General features: G+C 41.9%; 1 long non-coding RNA gene across 1 annotated transcript in view; it reads left to right on the forward strand.

The window, feature by feature from the left end:
- LOC130709110 (uncharacterized) overlaps positions 1-17,298 on the forward strand; it is a 151,772-nt gene that overhangs the window by 44,730 nt on the left and 89,744 nt on the right. Inside the window, exons 3-4 of the long non-coding RNA XR_009009610.1 lie at positions 5,131-5,279; positions 5,708-5,857. This is a non-coding gene — a long non-coding RNA (uncharacterized LOC130709110). The remainder of the gene's footprint in view (positions 1-5,130; positions 5,280-5,707; positions 5,858-17,298) is intronic.

A 17,298-nucleotide genomic window follows, 5' to 3' on the forward strand; every position in this document is an offset into this window, starting at 1 on the left:
TTACAGTACAGTATCCATAACCATATTGTCTATAATAACAAGATTGGAAACAACCTAAACATCCATCAGCAGAGGACTGGACACATGTAGCTCACTGGTATAGTCATACAATGAAATACTATGCAGCTGTTAAAAAGGAAGTTCTTTATACGTTGACATGTGTACTGGATATTGTCTATTTTCCTCTCCAAATTCACTATTTACCCTCTCTGCCTTGTTTTGGTCCTAGGAGGCTGCCCTTTCTAGAATGAATCTATTGGGGTCCATTGCCCTTTGACTTCCATTGTTGAGGCTGGGTGAGGGGGAAGTACCAGCAGGAGTTAGTTCCTTGGCTCTCTCTCCCCTGGGGCTGTGGTTGCCAGTGGCAGTGTTCCTCTCCCAAAGACCACAGCTCCTACTGGGTAGGGTTCTGGCAACATTGCCCTCCACCCAGGCCCAGCGGTACAGGAAGCTTCTCACTGTTGCCAGCGCTGGCGCTCTGCACCATCCCTTGTTGGTGTGTTGTGATGTTTTACTGAAGCCTGGACTCAGCGGCCACGTGCAATCACTGAGAATGAGATGTTATAACTTCTGTGGAATACTGTACAGAGAGCCCAAGGCTTAGGGAGAGAAATACTTCCATGGATTGTTTATGTGCAGTTCACAAAGCCACCTGTTAACCATACACCCCAGGAAATCTGGAGGAGGCTTGTTTCCTAAGACATTAGAAAGTATATTCTTAGTGAAAGGAGTACAAGCATCTTTGAAAAGTCCTGTGACAGCTGTTCTCTCTGGGCTTGACATGAGGGTAGAAGATGTTGCAATGGAGTTTCAGTGGGGATAATGGAATCTGGGAGTGGTGGAGGCCAAGTGGCAGCAACAGACAAGGAGTGTGCATTACTACAGCAAGCCACGAGGGTTCTTTACCAGAAATAAGGAGTTTTGATCTGTAAGGATCTGTGACGGTGGCTAATTGATCGTGGCATCCTTAGGAGTGAAATAGATGGACGGACTTCTAAGGTACTGCTTGACCTGATGAACAGAAAAAAAAAATTCTTGAAAAGGTGGGCAGAGATCTGACCTGGTTCTTGTTCAGTTTCCGGATCTAAGACACCACAGGTTTGGAGCCCCTTGATTGAGAAGGATGTAAGACCTATTGCAGAAGGGCTCAGAAGTGTGGCCACAAACCTTCCTTGGAGAAACTTACAGTCATTCAGCAGGTGATTATACAATAGAAAAAGTTTATGCCCAGACCTTCCTGGAGTTACTAGATAACTGGCTCTAACGTGAAGCTAATCTCTGGAGCCCAAAAATGTCATTGTGGTCCCCCTGTTGAGAAGAGACTTACAGAGTTTCAGTGATCGATGAAATCTTGTTCCAAACTCATTGCAAAGTGGGTCCAGTGGGATCCTGGACCCATCCTGTGCTTATTTCCCTTGTCCCAGGTAGTAGACTGATAACAGATATACTTGGCAAATTGAAGGACCCCCATACTGGCTCCCTGACCCATGGAGTGAGTGCTGTCAGGTAGAAAGGGGCCAAATAGAAGCCCCTGGAACTTCCACATCCTGACCTCCAATCCAAGACAGTAAATCAAAAGCAACACCACATCCCTGGAGGAGGGATGAATAGCTCAATCAAAAACTCAAAAAACACAGAATGGATAATTTCTACCACATCTCCACATAACTCACCTATCTAAACAGTACAAAAGCCAGAGAGTCTTGGAGAATGTAGGTTATTTATTCAGGAGTAGTGCCAATCTCAGTTGAGGTTCTGGATATGGCATCTTCCTGGCACAAGTTAGCGCCCTTACTACCCAGTACGATTATCCTACTATTGATTTATCACAGACATTTTGTACATTGCTGTCACCAAAGCAGTTAGCCTTCATGGAGCAGAGAGATTAGTGCCTTTACAGTTTTACCTAAGGGCTATGTCCACTCTGTTTCTGTCACAACAAAGTGCAGGTGGAACTTGATCATCTTGTTGGTCGGCTGTATTGATAAAGTTATATTAACTGGACCTGGTGAGTGGGCAGTAGCCAGGACCCTAGTCGCCACAGTAAAGAACACGCATGCCAGAGGATGGGAATTAAAGGCAGCAAGGGGCTTGGTGACAGTGGGATGTTCTTGTGGACATTCAGGGGACTGGGGCATGTTCAGATAGCCCCCTTAAAGAGGGAGAAAAGTTGCTTCACTTTGAACTTTGCACCATGCTTTGTGGGCCTCTTTTGATTTTGGAGGCAACATCTATTACATTTGCACGTCATGCTCTGACCCACATGCTGGGTCAGGTTTTTTTTGTTTGTTTGTTTTTAATATTTATTTATTTGGCCGCGCCAGGTCTTAGTTGTGGCATGTGAACTCTTAGTTGTGGCATGTGGGATCTAGTTCCCTGACCAGGGATCAAACCCGGGCCCCCTGCATTGGGAGCTCGGAGTCTTAGCCACTGGACCACCAGGGAAGTCTGCTGGGTCAGTTTTGAGTGGTGCCCAGTGAAAAGTCTTTAGCAAGTCGAGGCTATGGTACAAAATGCCCTGTCACTTGGGCCTTATGACCCAGCAGACCTGGTGGCTTTGGAAGTGTCTGTGGCAGACAGGGATGCTGCAGCGAGCCTCTGGTAGGACCAGGGAAAGCATCACAGCCCAGGCCCTTAGGGTGTCAGAGTAGAGCCATGGTCTCTTTGGACAACTGTTCCCTCTTTGAGAAGCAGCTCCTGGCTTATTCCTGGGTCTTGGTAAAGATGGGATGACTATCTGACTGTGGCATTCTGATCAACTCTGTGTCCCAAATTATCCATCATGAATTGGATATTATCTGAGCCACAAAATCATGAAACTGGACGTGTACAGCAGCCTTCCAATGTTAAATGGGAGTGGAATATCCAAGACCAGGTGGAGAAGGTCTGGAAGGCAGCTCAGACCCCCGTGGTGCCTGGGGCTAGTACATTGCTACCTCTCACTCAACTTGTACCTTGGGCCACATGGGGATTCCCTAGCAACGGTTAACAGAGGAGGAAAAGGCACAGGACTGCTTCACGTTTGGGCCTACATGGTGTGCTGGCACCAGCAGATGCAGACGGCACAGCTTTCAGCCTCAGTTAGAGGTGGCCCTGAAAGTGTGCTGAGGAGAAATTTTCCCAGTGGACAGGACATCACGTGGACAAAGTTTGCTTGTCTACTTTGCCCAAAAGGAGAAAGAGTCTGCGGTATGGGTCAGTCCTAATTTACAGGCAGTGACTAATGCACGGGTCTGCTTGTCCGGAAAAGAACAAGACTAAAAGACTGGGGACAAAGAAATCTGGGGGAAGAGGCATGTTGATTGAGCAGGCACAGAGCGTGAAAATATTTTTGACCTGAACGGAAGCTCTCCAAAGGTCATGCATTGCAGAAGAGTTTCTCAACAATCTGGGGACAAGATGATCCTTAACTCTGCATGTCGGTCAACCTCTCTCCCCAGTCACTCCTGTGCTTGCTCAGTGGGACAGAGTACAACACCACCGTGGCAGCAAGGACTTCGCCCACCCAGGTGGTCTGGCTGTCACCACGGCTTGAGTGCTCAACCTATCAATGGCGGACACCAAGCGTGAGCTCCTAACATGGTCCATTCCCGAGGGGTCAGCCAGGTACCTGGTGCAGGCTGATTTCGTGAGACCCCTTTCATCACGGAGGGGGCAGCAATCTGTTCCTAATGAGTAAACACATATTCAAGTTATGGATTTACTTTCCCTTTTCACACTGCCTCTCCCAGCATTTGTTGACTGAAAGGAGATTTTATCAGTTATCATGGTACCCAATTCAGCATTGACCCTGACCAGAGTCACAGTTTATGGTAAAGATGTGCTACGCTGGGCTCATGCTCTCAGAATCTTCGGGCCTTACATGGCCTATCACCCAGAGCATCTAGCTTGAAAGAATGGTGGGAAGTTCTACTGAAAGTTGAGGTGCTGTATGTATTAATAGTACACACCTTAACCCAGGGACCATGCTATGGTGGTGTCTGTCTTATATTCAGAATCCAGGGGTCCAAGAACCAAAGGGTAGACATAAGAATGGCCTCTCTCATTATTCCTTAGAACTCACTTTCAGAATTTTCTCTTTCTATCTCCATAACCTTAGATTCAGTGGGTTTGGAGGCTCAGGTACCCAACGAGGAAATGCTTTTCTAGGTAACATAGTCAGACAGTCTTGTTAAACTGGAAATTGAGACCTCTCTCTGGCCATTTTTGGCTCCTTTTTTTTTTTTTTTTGAGGCACGCAGCTTGTGGGATTATAGTTCCCTGACCAGGGATTGAACCCAGGCCCTTGGCAGTGAGAGTGAGGATCCTAACCATTGGATCACCAGGGAATTCCCAAGACTTGATTTTTTAAAAACAGGTAACACCATGAAATGCTAGTTATATTGCTTAATGTTTGAGTGCTAAATCTACTGTGGGTTCCTGAGATAAATCTTGTTTGATCATGAAAACTGTACATATTTTTTCCACTTTTCCATGAAAATTGTACATTGTTTTTAGTTTTTAAAAAATTTTATTGAAGAATAGTTGATTTACAATGTTGTGTTAATTTCTGCTGTACGGCAAAGTGACTCAGTTATACATATATATATTCTTTTTCATATTCTTGTCCATTATGGTTTATCACAGGGTATTGAATGTGGGTCCTTGTGCTATACAGTAGGACCTTGTTGTTTATCCATTCTCTTCTTGTACATTGTTTTAAAAATTGGGTTTCTTAAAAGATCTTACCTCCATGGCAAATCACAAAAGCCACTGAGATTAACATTCTTTCTTCTGTTATTCAGGGTAAAAAAAAAAAAAAAATCAAGAATTTCATACTAAAATATAAACTCCACAAATGTAAAAAAGAAAAAAAGAAAAGAAAAAAAAACCCCATGTAACACCAAAGTACTAAAGTCCTATGTAGTATCCATATTCATTGCAGAAATAGTTACTGGAATTTTCCAAACATCAAATAAGACAACTCAATGGTTACAACTATAATTTCCAATGAATATACAGATTTTTGTACAAAGTTTAGGCTTGATTTCTTTGATTTCTACTTAGTATTAGTCACATGTATTCCCTGCGCCTGTTTATCATCAAAATGGGGATACTTGAAAGTCAAACTTGGCTTTGTCTTGATTTCAGAGAGGCAGATAAGAGGTGATTCTACTGGTTGGAGAGCTGCTTGCTACTACACAGTGGAGGCGAGGGGGACTCTATTTGAAACCCAGGGGATTCACTTCAGCAGTCAATCAAAATAAAACCCCCAAAGACCAAAATACTACAGGAATGAGGTTTGTTTGTTTTTTTAAAAATAATAGATATTTTTTAAAGTATGGATATATTTTACTTATTTATTTATTTAATTATTTAATTTTTGGCTGCATTGGGTCTTTGTTGTGGTGTGTGGGTTTCTCATTGCAGTGCCTTTTCTTGCTGCAGAGCACGGGCTCTAGGGTGCGAGGGCTTCAGTAGTTGTGGCACGTGGGCTCAGTAGTTGTGGCGCACGGGCTTAGTTGCTCCGAGGCATGTGGGATCTTCCTGGACCAGGGATAGAACCCGTGTCCCCTGCATCGGCAGGCGGATTCTCAACCACTGCACCACCAGGGAAATCCCCAGGAATGAGGTTTGACTATGAGGAATGAGGTAGAGATTATGTCTCCCATAACAAAAATACCATGAACTAGGTGGCTTATAAACAATGAACTTTTATTTCTCACAGTTCTGGAGGCCAGGAAGGTCAAGATCACGGCACCTGCAGATTCGGAGTCTGGTGAGGAACAACTTCCTGGTTCACACGCAGTGTGTTTTTGCTGTGTCCTCACATGGTTGAAAGGATAAGAGATCTCTGCCTGGGGCCTCTTTTATGAAGGTACTCATGACCTTGTGACCTAATCACCTACTAAAGGCTCCACCTCCTAAGACCACCACCTTGGAGGTTAGAATTTCAACATATGAATTTTGGGTGGGGACACAAACATTCAGTCCATAACACCCTGTCAAGTAAAGAACCCCACTCAGCTGCGGTGCTAGTCAGGGGGATGTGGAATGGGTAGTGGAGGAAAGAGTCCATGATTCTCAACTTAGGCTTTGTCACTGGTTAGAGAAGTGAGGAATGTGGCAGCTGTGTTTTGCATTAATTGTCTCACCCACCCCCTTCCCTGATAATTTTTTGGTAATATTTTTAATAAAATAGAATTAATATAGCATAAAATTCACCATTTTAAAGTGTGCAATTCAGGGACTTCCCTGGCAGTCCAGTGGTTAAGACTCCACGCTTCCACTGCAGCAGGCGTGGGTTCAATCCCTGGTCAGAGAACTAACATCCCATGCAGCACGGCGAGGCCAAAAAAAAAAAAAGTGTGCAATTCAATGGTTTTTAGTATATTTATATGTTGTGCAACTATCACCACTATCTAATTCCAAAACATTTTTGTTATCTCAAAAAGAAACCCCATACCTGTTAGCAGTTAATCCTAATTTCCCCTTTTCCCCTTCCACTGGCAATCACTATCTACTTTTTGTGTAGATAATCCATCTCTATTGATTTGCTTATTCTGGACATTTCATATAAATGCAATCATACAATACATGGCCTTTTATGTCTGCCTTATTTTACTTAGAATAATGTTTTTAAGGTTCATCCATGTTGTAGCATGTATCAATACTTCATTCCTTTTTATGGGTGAATGATATTCCATTGCATGATTATACCACATTTTGTTTATCAGTTAATCAGTTGATGGACATTAAAATTGTTTCCACTTTTTGACTATTATGAATAATGCTTCTATGAACGTTCATGTACATATTTTAGTGGGGACATATGTTTTCTTTTCTTTTGGTTATATACCTAGGAGAGGAATAGCTGGGAAATAGTGCAATTCTGTTTAACTTTTTAATGAACTTCCAATCTGTTTGCCATAGTGCTACACCATTTTACATTTCCACCAGCAACGTATGAGGGTTCCATTTTCTCCACATACTTGTCAGCACTATTATGCTATTGATTGATTGGTTGATCAATTGATTGATTTCTATCCTAGCAGGTATGAAGTGTTAGCTCAATGTGGGTTTGATTTGCATTTCTCTGACCACTATTCTTTTTCTTTCTTTTTAAAAAATTTTTTGGCGTGACATGCGGGATTTTATTTCCCCAACCACGGATTGAACATGTGCCCCCTGTAGTGGAAGCGGCGAGTCTTAACCAGTGGACCGCTAGGGAAGTCCCTCTCTGATGACTATTGATGTTGAACATCTTTCCATGTACTTACTGACCACTTGTATATCTTCTTTGGAGAACTGTCTACTCATATCCTTACCTGCTTTTTAATGGTTTTTTTTTGTTTTTTTTATTGTTGTGTCATTAGAGTTCTTTATGTATTTTCAATACTGGACCCTTATCAGAGATATGATTTGAAAAATTTGCCTCCCATTCTGTGGATTTGTTTTCCACTTTCTTGATGGTATCATTTGCCACACAGAAGTTTTAAATTTTGGTGAAGTTCAATTTATCTATTTTTTTATTTGGTTGCTTGTGCTTTTGGTGTCATATCTAAGAAACTGTGGCCTACTCCAAAATCAAAGAGATTTACACCAAGGTTTCTGTCTCAGAGTTTTATAGTTTCACCTGTTTTGTTTAGGTCTTTGTTCCATTTTGAGTTAATTTTTGTGTATGGTGTGAGATAGAAGTCCAAATTCATTCGTTTCATGTGGATATTCACTTGTCTCAGGACCATATTTTGAAAAGACTATTCTTTCCCTATTCAATGGTCTTGGTGCTTTTGTCAGAAATCAATTGAATATAAATGTATGGGTTTATTTCTGGACTCTCAATCTATTCCATTGATCTATACATGGTCTATATATCGGTCTTTATGCAAGTAGCACAATATTTTGATAACTGTTGCTTGGTAATAAGTTTTAAAATCAAGAGATATGAGTCCTCCAACTTTACTCTTCTTTCTCAGTGGTTTCTTTCTTTCTTTCTTTCTTTTTTTTTTTTGCCTCTTTAGGGTCCTTTTCATTTCCATATGAGTTTTAGGATCAGCATGTCCATTTCTGCAAAAAAAGCAGTTGGAATTTTGATAGGGATTGCACTGATTTTGTAAATCCTCCTGCGGATTTAAATGAAGAGCAATGTCGTGGCTAAAGTTTAATGATACTGGAATATGACTGAAAGACATTACCCTATGAATGCATGGAGCTGTTGGGACTTTGTACGTTCCATGTGTTGGGGACACAAATTTCTCTCCTAAACAAAGGACAAAGTAGATGCTGAGAAGTAACATGGGTGGATAGTGCTGGATATTTTCTGTTTTTCCCTCTCGATGCACTCTTTGCCTTTCTCCATACTGCTCTGGGCTCCAGGGGGGTGAACTTTGTGAATCGCAACCACCAATCTTCCTTGCCCTCTGGCTTTTGCTTGGATTTAGGAAACAGGAGGCACCAACAGGAGACTGGAGAATAGGAAGAAAGTGATTAGGATATTCCTCAGGCTCCCTTCCCTAATGAGGTGACGGTTGGAAGCTATTTTTTAAAATCAAAAGCCACACTTCTGTTGGGTTGCCCTGTCCTGCAGCAACAGATCTCTCTGAGTTCTGATAACCAGTCCATCTACTTACCTTTTCAGGCCTAAGGGTACTAGTGGCTTCCCACTGTGGCTTCCCCTTCCCTTACTGGTTTCTCCTAACCCTGCCCACATCTTTATAATTAGTCCTGTTAATCTTCCCTGAACACCTGTTTGTAGTGTGCCATCTCCTTCTTGTCCCCCCTGACAGTACAAAATGGAAAGAGCTACAAGGTAAACTGTTAAGTCAAAGAAGCAAAATACAGAGCAATGTAATATTGAATTATGTAATACTGTATTATTTTGGTAAAAGAAGGGGTAAGGGAAACTGTATCTTCATATTTTTAAAAATATTGTGTTAGTTAGGAATTAGGTTTAGCTTCCAGTGATAATACTCAAAAAGAACAGTGGCTTAAACAAGATAAAAGATCATTTCTCTCTGTAAACATCTAGGGGAAGGCAGTCCAGAATGGAGTCAGGGCTCTGCTACATGACACACTCACGGGGCTAGTTTCCTTCTAGCTCACCTGCCCTCCATTCTTAGGGCATGGCCTTGTCCTCGGTCCAAGGAAGCATCTCCTTTCCAGGCAGTGGGATGGAAAATGAGAAGAAGGGACAAAGGGCATACACCAAGGAAAGTTCCTGGAAGCTGCCACACCTGGTCACACCAGCTATAAGGGACCCTGGGGAATATAATTTTGATTCCTGTCAGGCATTTGCTCCAATAAAAATTCTAATGCTATTTAAGAAGAGAATTGATATTGGGAGTAATTAACAGTTTTTTTGGTCACATATATGCATTTAAAATAACTCAGGAAGGATATCAAGAAACTAGAAGCAGTGGTTCCCTGGGGAGATGGTTGGCAGGTGATAACAGGCAGATGAGGCAGAACAGAACAGGCCGATGAGGGATTACTCTCACTGTAATATGTAGAGATGTTACATGTTTTGATTTCTGAACCATGTATACATATTACCTATTTACAAACTTAATACATTAACTTAAAAATTCCTCCCTAAAGATAAGTAAATAAAAAGAGAAAAAAGAAAAACGTTTCATTCAGTCTCAACTTTGGTCAGAACAAAGGAGCCATGGAGTCCAGTGGACTAATGGCCCCAGTGATTAGAATGACCTCATCAAAAGAGGAAGGTGTGACCTGGGTATGTTAGTTTTCTCTTGCTGTGTAACAAATACCACAAATTTTGCATCTCAATATACCAGAAATTTACTGTCTCACCATTTCTGTATGATAGCAGTCTGGCACATTTTAACTGAGTCCTCTGTTCAGGGTCTCATGAGGCTGAAATAAAAATGTTGAATCGGCTGTGTTATCATCATGAGGCTCAACTAGAAAAAGATCCACTTCCAAGCTCATTTAGATTGTTGGCCGAATTCATTTCCTTGCAGTTGTCAGCTGTCAACTGGGGCACACTCTCGACTCCTAGAGGCTGCTCTCAGGTTTTAGCCACAGGACCCCCTCCATCTCAGTAACATGCCTTTGTCAAATCTTGCTTGTGCTGGCTTGCTCAAGTGACCAGCCAGAAAAAATTCTCTGCTCTTACATGGCTCATGTGATTAGGTTAGGCACACCCAAATAATCTTTCTTTCTGAAAGTCAACTGTGCCCATATAAACCAATAAAATAGAACAGAGAGCCCAATATAAATCCTTGTATATGTGAGCAAATGATTTTCGACAAGGCTGCCAAGCAGCCACTCAATAGGGAAAGGATGGTCTCTTCAACAAATGTTGCCGGCAAAACTGGATACTCACATGCAAAATAACAAAATTGTACCTTTATCTTTCAATACATACAAACATTAGCTCAAAATGGATTAAAGATCTGAATGTGGGGCTTCCCTGGTGGCGCAGTGGTTGAGAATCTGCCTGCCAATGCAGGGGACACGGGTTCGAGCCCTGGTCTGGGAAGATCCCACATGCCGCAGAGCAACTGGGCCCATGAGCCACAACTACTGAGCCTGCGCGTCTGGAGCCTGTGCTCTGCAACAAGAGAGGCCGCGATAGTGAGAGGCCCGCGACCGCGATGAAGAGTGGCCCGCGCTTGCCGCAACTAGAGAAAGCCCTCGTACAGAAACGAAGACCCAACACAGCCAAAAATAAATAAATAAAATAAATAAATTTATTAAAAAAAAAAAAAAGATCTGAATGTAAGACTCAAAATTATAGAATTCCTAGAAAAAAAACAGGGAAAACTTCATGACCTTAGATTTGGCAGTGATTTCTTGGATGTGACGCCACAGGCATAGGCAACAAAAGCAAAATATACATAGGGTACTACTCCAAGCTTAAAAATTTCTGTGCATCAAAGGAAAAACATCAACATTAAAAAGTAATCTATGGAGGGACTTCCCCTGGTGGTGCAGTGGTTAAGAATCCACCTGCCAATGCAGGGACACGGGTTCATTCCTGGTCCAGGAAGATCCCACATGCCACGGAGCAACTAAGCCCATGTGCCACAACTTCTGAGCCCGCGTGCTGCAACTACCGAAGCCCGCATGCCTAGAGCCTGTGCTCCACAGCAAGAGAAGCCACCGCAGTGAGAAGCCCGTGCACCACAATGAAGAGTAGCCCCCGCTTGCCACAACTAGAGAAAGCCTGTGCGCAGCAATGAAGACCCAACACAGCCAAAAAAAAAAAAAGGTAATCTATGGAATGAGAAAAATATTTGCAAATCATATATCTGATAAGGAGTTAATATCTAGAATATATAAAGAACTCCTTCAACTAAATCACAGCAAAATAACCTAATTAAACAATGAGTAAAGGACCTGAATAGACATTTCTTCAAAGATGATTTAAATGACCAAAAGGCATAGGAAAAGATGATCAGCATCACTAATCATTAGAGAAATGCAAATCAAAACCACAATGAGATATCATGTCATACCTATTTGGATGGCTACCATCAAAAAACGGAAAATAACAAGTGTTTACAAGGATGTGGAGAAATTGGAACCTTTGTGTACTGTTGGTGAGATTGTAAAATGGTGCAGCTGCTATGGAAAACATTATGGCAGCTCCTCAAAAAATTAAAAATAGAACTACTGTATGATCCAGCAATCCCACTTCTGGGTATGTATCCAAAAGATTCGAAAGCAGAGTCTGAAAGAGATACTTGCACATCCATGTTCACTGCAGCATTATTCGTAATAGTCAAGAGACAGAAGCAACCCACGTGTCCACCAATGGGTGAATGGATAAACAAAATGTGGTATATACATACAATGGAATATTAATCAGCCTTACAAAAGATCGAAACCCTGTCATAGGCTACAACGTTCATAAAACTTGAGCACATTATGTTAAGAGAAACAAGCCAGTCACACACAAAAAGATAAATACTATATGATTTCACTTATATGAAATATCTATAGTTCTCAAATTTATAGAAGCATAAAGTAGAATGGAAGTTGTCAGAAGCTGGAGGGAGAGGGAAATAGGGAATTACTTTTCACTGGGTACAGAGTTGCAGTTTTGCAAGATGAAAAAGTTTTGGAGATCTGCTGCACAACAATTTGCTTATAATTAACACTACTGAACTGTACACTTTAAAATGGTTAAGATGGTAAATTTTATGTAGTGTTTTTTACGACAATTAAAAAAAAGTCAACTGTGCCATATAACGTAACCTAATCACAGGAGTAACAGCTCATCATATTCACAGATTCTACCCATATGCCAAGGAGAGGGGATTACATGTTATTTGGGGGTCATCTAAGAATTCTGCCTACCACAGAGTAGGACTAAAACAAGCCACTTTTTCAGAGACTTTCCTATCTGGATTTTCACTTCCCACCTATGAACTTTGGAGGTTCTGGATTCTATTTTGTTTAAGAGACAGGATTTCCTTCTTCTATAATACGGGATGATGCCTGAGTACCACTCCTCTTGGTAGAAATTTATTTTCCAGAGTGGAATCACCACTCATTTATGGTGTGTCCTTTGTGTTAGACTGACCTGCTTGTGGCACCTCTGGGTTTGTCCACCTCAGATAACCATCAAAGCTTGTCTGGGAAAACCTTATTTTTAGTGAAGAAATATTTTCTTAAGAGTTAATGGGTTGGGGCTTCCCTGGAGGCGCAGTGGTTAAGAATCCGCCTGCCAATGCAGGGGACACGGATTCAAGCCCTGGTCCAGGAAGATCCCACATGTTGCAGAGCAACAAAGCCTGTGAACCACAACTATTTAGCCCGCGTGCCACAACTAGTGAAGCCCGTGCGCCTAGAGCCCACGCTCCGCAAGAAGAGAAGCACTGCAATGAGACGCCCGTGCACCGCAACAAAGAGTAGCCCCAGCTTGCCGCAACTAGAGGAAGCCCGCATGCAGCCACGAAGACACAACGCAGCCAAAAATAAATAAATAATAAATAAATTTATTAAAAAAAAAAGAAAGACTTAATGGTTTGAACACACATAGGAAATAGGGAAAGGTAAGGACTTGGAAGCATTGTTTCTAGCACTTTTAACGTTGTCCCAGATCTCAAGGATTGAATAATCCTCGAGATTAAAAATGGAAAAATCTGAGTTTGAATGACGTAATGGCTAAGTAAATACTCTTAAAGGTTAGAAGCTTGAGGAGATTGTGAATACAGTATTTTATGGAGCAAAGATATACAAATGAAGGCATAATGGCTGGTTTACAAAGAGAGCTTAATTTATTTTTTTATTTTTTTTTTTGGCTGCACTGCTCAGCATGCAGGATCCTAGTTCCCCAACCAGGGATTGAACCCATGGCCCCTGCAGTGGAAGCATGGATTCTTAACCACTGGACTGCCAGGGAAGTTCCAAAGAGAGGTTAATTTAATCATAGTATATAAAGCATATTTTAACTACAAGAGAGGTGGACAATAAACCAAGCAATTAACACTTAATTTATAGCACTAGCATTCTAAAAGCAAAGGAAAAAAACAATTTGTATATATATTTAAAGATCTAATTTGTGTGCAGAGAGAAGACCCCTGTAAACTTTCTTCCTCTTGAATTAGAACCTGAACTTGTTTAAAGTGCATACAAGCTGCCCACAATTTTTCCCATCTCAACTTGTTTCCTAGTGTCCTCATTTTTAGAAGTCAAATGACTGACATCGTTCTTGTGGGAAGGAAGATTAGTGTAGCCCGTTTAATGATTTGGATCATTAACCTGTTAGATGACCCCAAATTTCGCTCAATGTGCCCAAAATATCACAGATTCTGAAGGGCCATTTTTCTCAGCAAATGAAAGCCTGAAGAGACTGTATCTTGGTTGTTTGCCTCCCCAGAACGCCAGAAAATACCTTAGCTAGAAAACAGAAGTAATGCCTCTTCCCCAGACAAGATGCTTTCAATTTTTCAGGAACACTCGGTGATTTGTTGCTGAGAGCATAACCCAGTTTCAAAGCTATTCTCGCCAAAGAACCACTACGATATTTCCAAGCAGTACACTGATTGGTACCTTGGGTTGTCAACGATAGCTTGTCCCATTTCACACCAGTTTTTCACTCTGAGAAATGGAAATATACTAATGAAGCATCTTAATTGGTTATAATCATGGGGGCTGCTGATGCGAGCTCCTCCTGGCAGGTCTGTCTACGTAATAAAGAGTCAGACTGTATGGACTGTGGACATGGACATTACAGGATAAATTCTCTTCCACCCTGAACCCATCTTGGGTAATATCATTTCTCCTTTGGCTTAACCTGAGGGCTCTTTGAGCAATCTCTATACTCCAGGGATATTGTCTAAACTGACAGGCACTTTAATCTGTTTCTTCCCTGCCTTGTGCAAGCCTATGCATATCATATAAGAAACCAATGAGGCATTCAGATCCGCTTAGAAAATTCTCTAAAAACCATTCTCTCCCAAGTACCACCTATTATTTGATTATTCTGATTTCTGTCTTACGGATTTTTTCCCCCTCTCTGCCAGGTCTTCTCTGGCTTTCAGCTGAGAGTCCACTAGGTTCTGGGATTCAGCTTCTCCCTGATTTAGGGTTGGGATGTGAACCGGCAGCCTGGAGTCCAGAGCACACAGGTCGGGGCTGGTCTGGGAGGGAGGCCCAAGACTCGTGGGCTTTGCTGGGGTAAATTGCTTTCTGGAGACAGCACTCACTTTCCGTCCCCAGTCCTATCTGCTTTGGAAGGCAGTTCTTCATGGCATTTCCTATACTTTTTGGACCATCGGTTCAAGGATGTTTGCAGAGCAAATGACCTTGGAAGCTAGAGATAATAAAGCTTGGAAATGTCTCCCTCCCTAGACACATTCCAGGTTAGTAAAAATCTTCTTCCTCTCCCTGGAGAGATTTGCTTACACTCCAGAGGAAAAATAAAACCTCTTTATTTCTCTGGAGGGGAGAATGGGCAAGCCAGCAGTAGCCCTATATAAATCAGTTTTTCCTAATTTGGGGATTTCTCTCTTGCGACGCACACCAGTGACTGCCTAGGTGACATCTGGTCCCCACTGTGTCACTCTGTGGGGATGGGGGTTTTGGGAACTGATGCAAGATATTGCTTTGGATGCTGATTTTGTTGTGATTAATAAACAGTTTTGTCTATGTCCAAACGGTGTGTATTCTTCTGTCACTGTCATGTATATACAACTGTATATAGCAGCCTTACTTGTTAGCTTGCAAGTAGGGTAAAATCTCTAACCCTTCAGTTTCTGACTTAATAGTATCCCTCAGTATTCCAAATTCTGAAATAGAAGAATGCAGTGAATGAGATCCCAAATTCTGGAAGAGAATAAAATTCAAGCCCCATTCCAGTTTCCCCTAATATGCATGTTGACACGTAGAAGACCTAGCTGCGATCTAGCCACATTTACTCTAGAATATTCTCATCACTCTACGTTAGGAGGTCCACGCTGTCTATGCTTCTCATTGTCTGTAATGAGAAAGAGCTTTTATGAGGAATAACATCCCAGAAATGAATATGGGGGATTAGAACAGTAAGAAAACATTTCCATTTAAAGTATGAAGGAAAGCAGTTTACTTTGTCATAGAACTAGGTTAAACACAACACTGCCGTTTTGGGGATATTGCTCGAAGGATTATGTGAAACTGAGCTCAATAAGCCAATCAGGGAAACACAAAGCAAAACAGAAAAAAGCAATAACCTAATGTGAAGATATGTCCAATTAATGAAAATAGGAAATATTTTAGTTTCCTTGGGATAAAAGACTACTGAAGTCTCTGTAGATGGTGAGATATTTCCCCTTCATAGAAATGTTTTGAACACCACCAGGTGAGGTTTGAGAGTTGAATTAGGAGTGATAGAAACAAGCCTCCTTCTAGCTTCTTAAGAATTCACACGTCTTTTGTCTTTTACCTTCTTTGCAAAATAAATTAGAGCTTCCATTTTGCCTTGAGGCTTTGCAATTCTTGAGCCCAAAGTGAGTAGTAATAATTGATGACACATAATTTTTTTTAAAAAATTTATTTATTTATATTTATTTTTGGCCGTGTTGGGTCTTTGTTTCTACGCGAGGGCTTTTCTCTAGTTGCGGCAAGCGGGGGCCACTCTTCTTCGCGGTGCGCGGGCCTCTCACTCTCGCGGCCTCTCTTGTTGCGGAGCACAGGCTCCAGACGCGCAGGCTCAGTAGTTGTGGCTCACGGGCCCATTTGCTCCGTGGCATGTGGGATCTTCCCAGACCAGGGCTCGAACCCGTGTCCCCTGCATTAGCAGGCAGATTCTCAACCACTGCGCCACCAGGGAAGCCCTGATGACACATAATTTTTAATGCAATTACTTATGTGCGTTTGTTGTTACATCCAAGGAGAACAAAGGCATGTTTATTAGGTGGTAGGTTAGTAGCTCAGAGCTACAAAAAAAGGATGTTTGAAATCAATACATCCCACCATTGTGTTAGGATATTTTTGGTGTAGTCATGAGAAGTAAGCCTTTTGCATGCATAACAAATACTGCACATAGAGTTTAGAGGTGACCGTGACCTTAAAGACCACACAGGGAAAGTAAGAGTCAGTGGCTTTGCAGGAGTTCCACAGCTGGAGAGTAGTGTGGCCAAGACTGGAAGGGTATGTGCTTCCTACACTGTGCAGTACCCCTGCACTTGATCTGGCCTCACTACCCATTAGATGGAACTCTCAGGTTGGCCAGGTGGGACACTTACCTATGAAGAGTTTGCAGAAGAGTTTCAGAACTAATGTTTCTTGGGCAGTTTTCTGTACTCAATTTTAGGATAGCATCATGGCTAGGAGCTTGACCTTTGGTGTCAGTCATACCTGGACTTGAATCAGTTGCTGAGTCCAAGCTTGTACTGCTCACCACACAACAGGCCAATAAGTTGAGAGATAAGTTTTTGGGGCAAGGAATAGTGACTTTATCTGGAAAGCCAGGCGTCAGAGAAGATGATGAACTAGTGTCCTAAAGAACTATCTTACCCAAGTTAGAATTCAGGCTTCTTTTATACTAAAGGGGAGGGGCATGGTTAGTTGTTGCAAACTTCTTGGTGTCAGAATCCTTTGTTCTAGCAGCTGTCCATGTAGGTCAGGTCATGATGTTCCTGTAAACCTCCAATAAGACAAATGTGCTGTTGTGCAACTTTTAAATCTCTATATCAATGGAAAAGTCTTACACTTTTAAAGGTCAGAGCTTTGAGAATGGGCTGTCCTGTATATTTCAGGCTACAGGCAACATTCTTAACTTGTAGCAAAAGCAATAGAAAACAAAGGTTAAAGTAAAAGAAACAGATCCAATATGGAGTCAGACTTGTTCCTCCCTATTACAAATCT

The sequence above is a fragment of the Balaenoptera acutorostrata genome, chromosome 10 (assembly GCF_949987535.1).
Source record: "Balaenoptera acutorostrata chromosome 10, mBalAcu1.1, whole genome shotgun sequence".
Lineage (NCBI taxonomy): Eukaryota > Metazoa > Chordata > Mammalia > Artiodactyla > Balaenopteridae > Balaenoptera > Balaenoptera acutorostrata.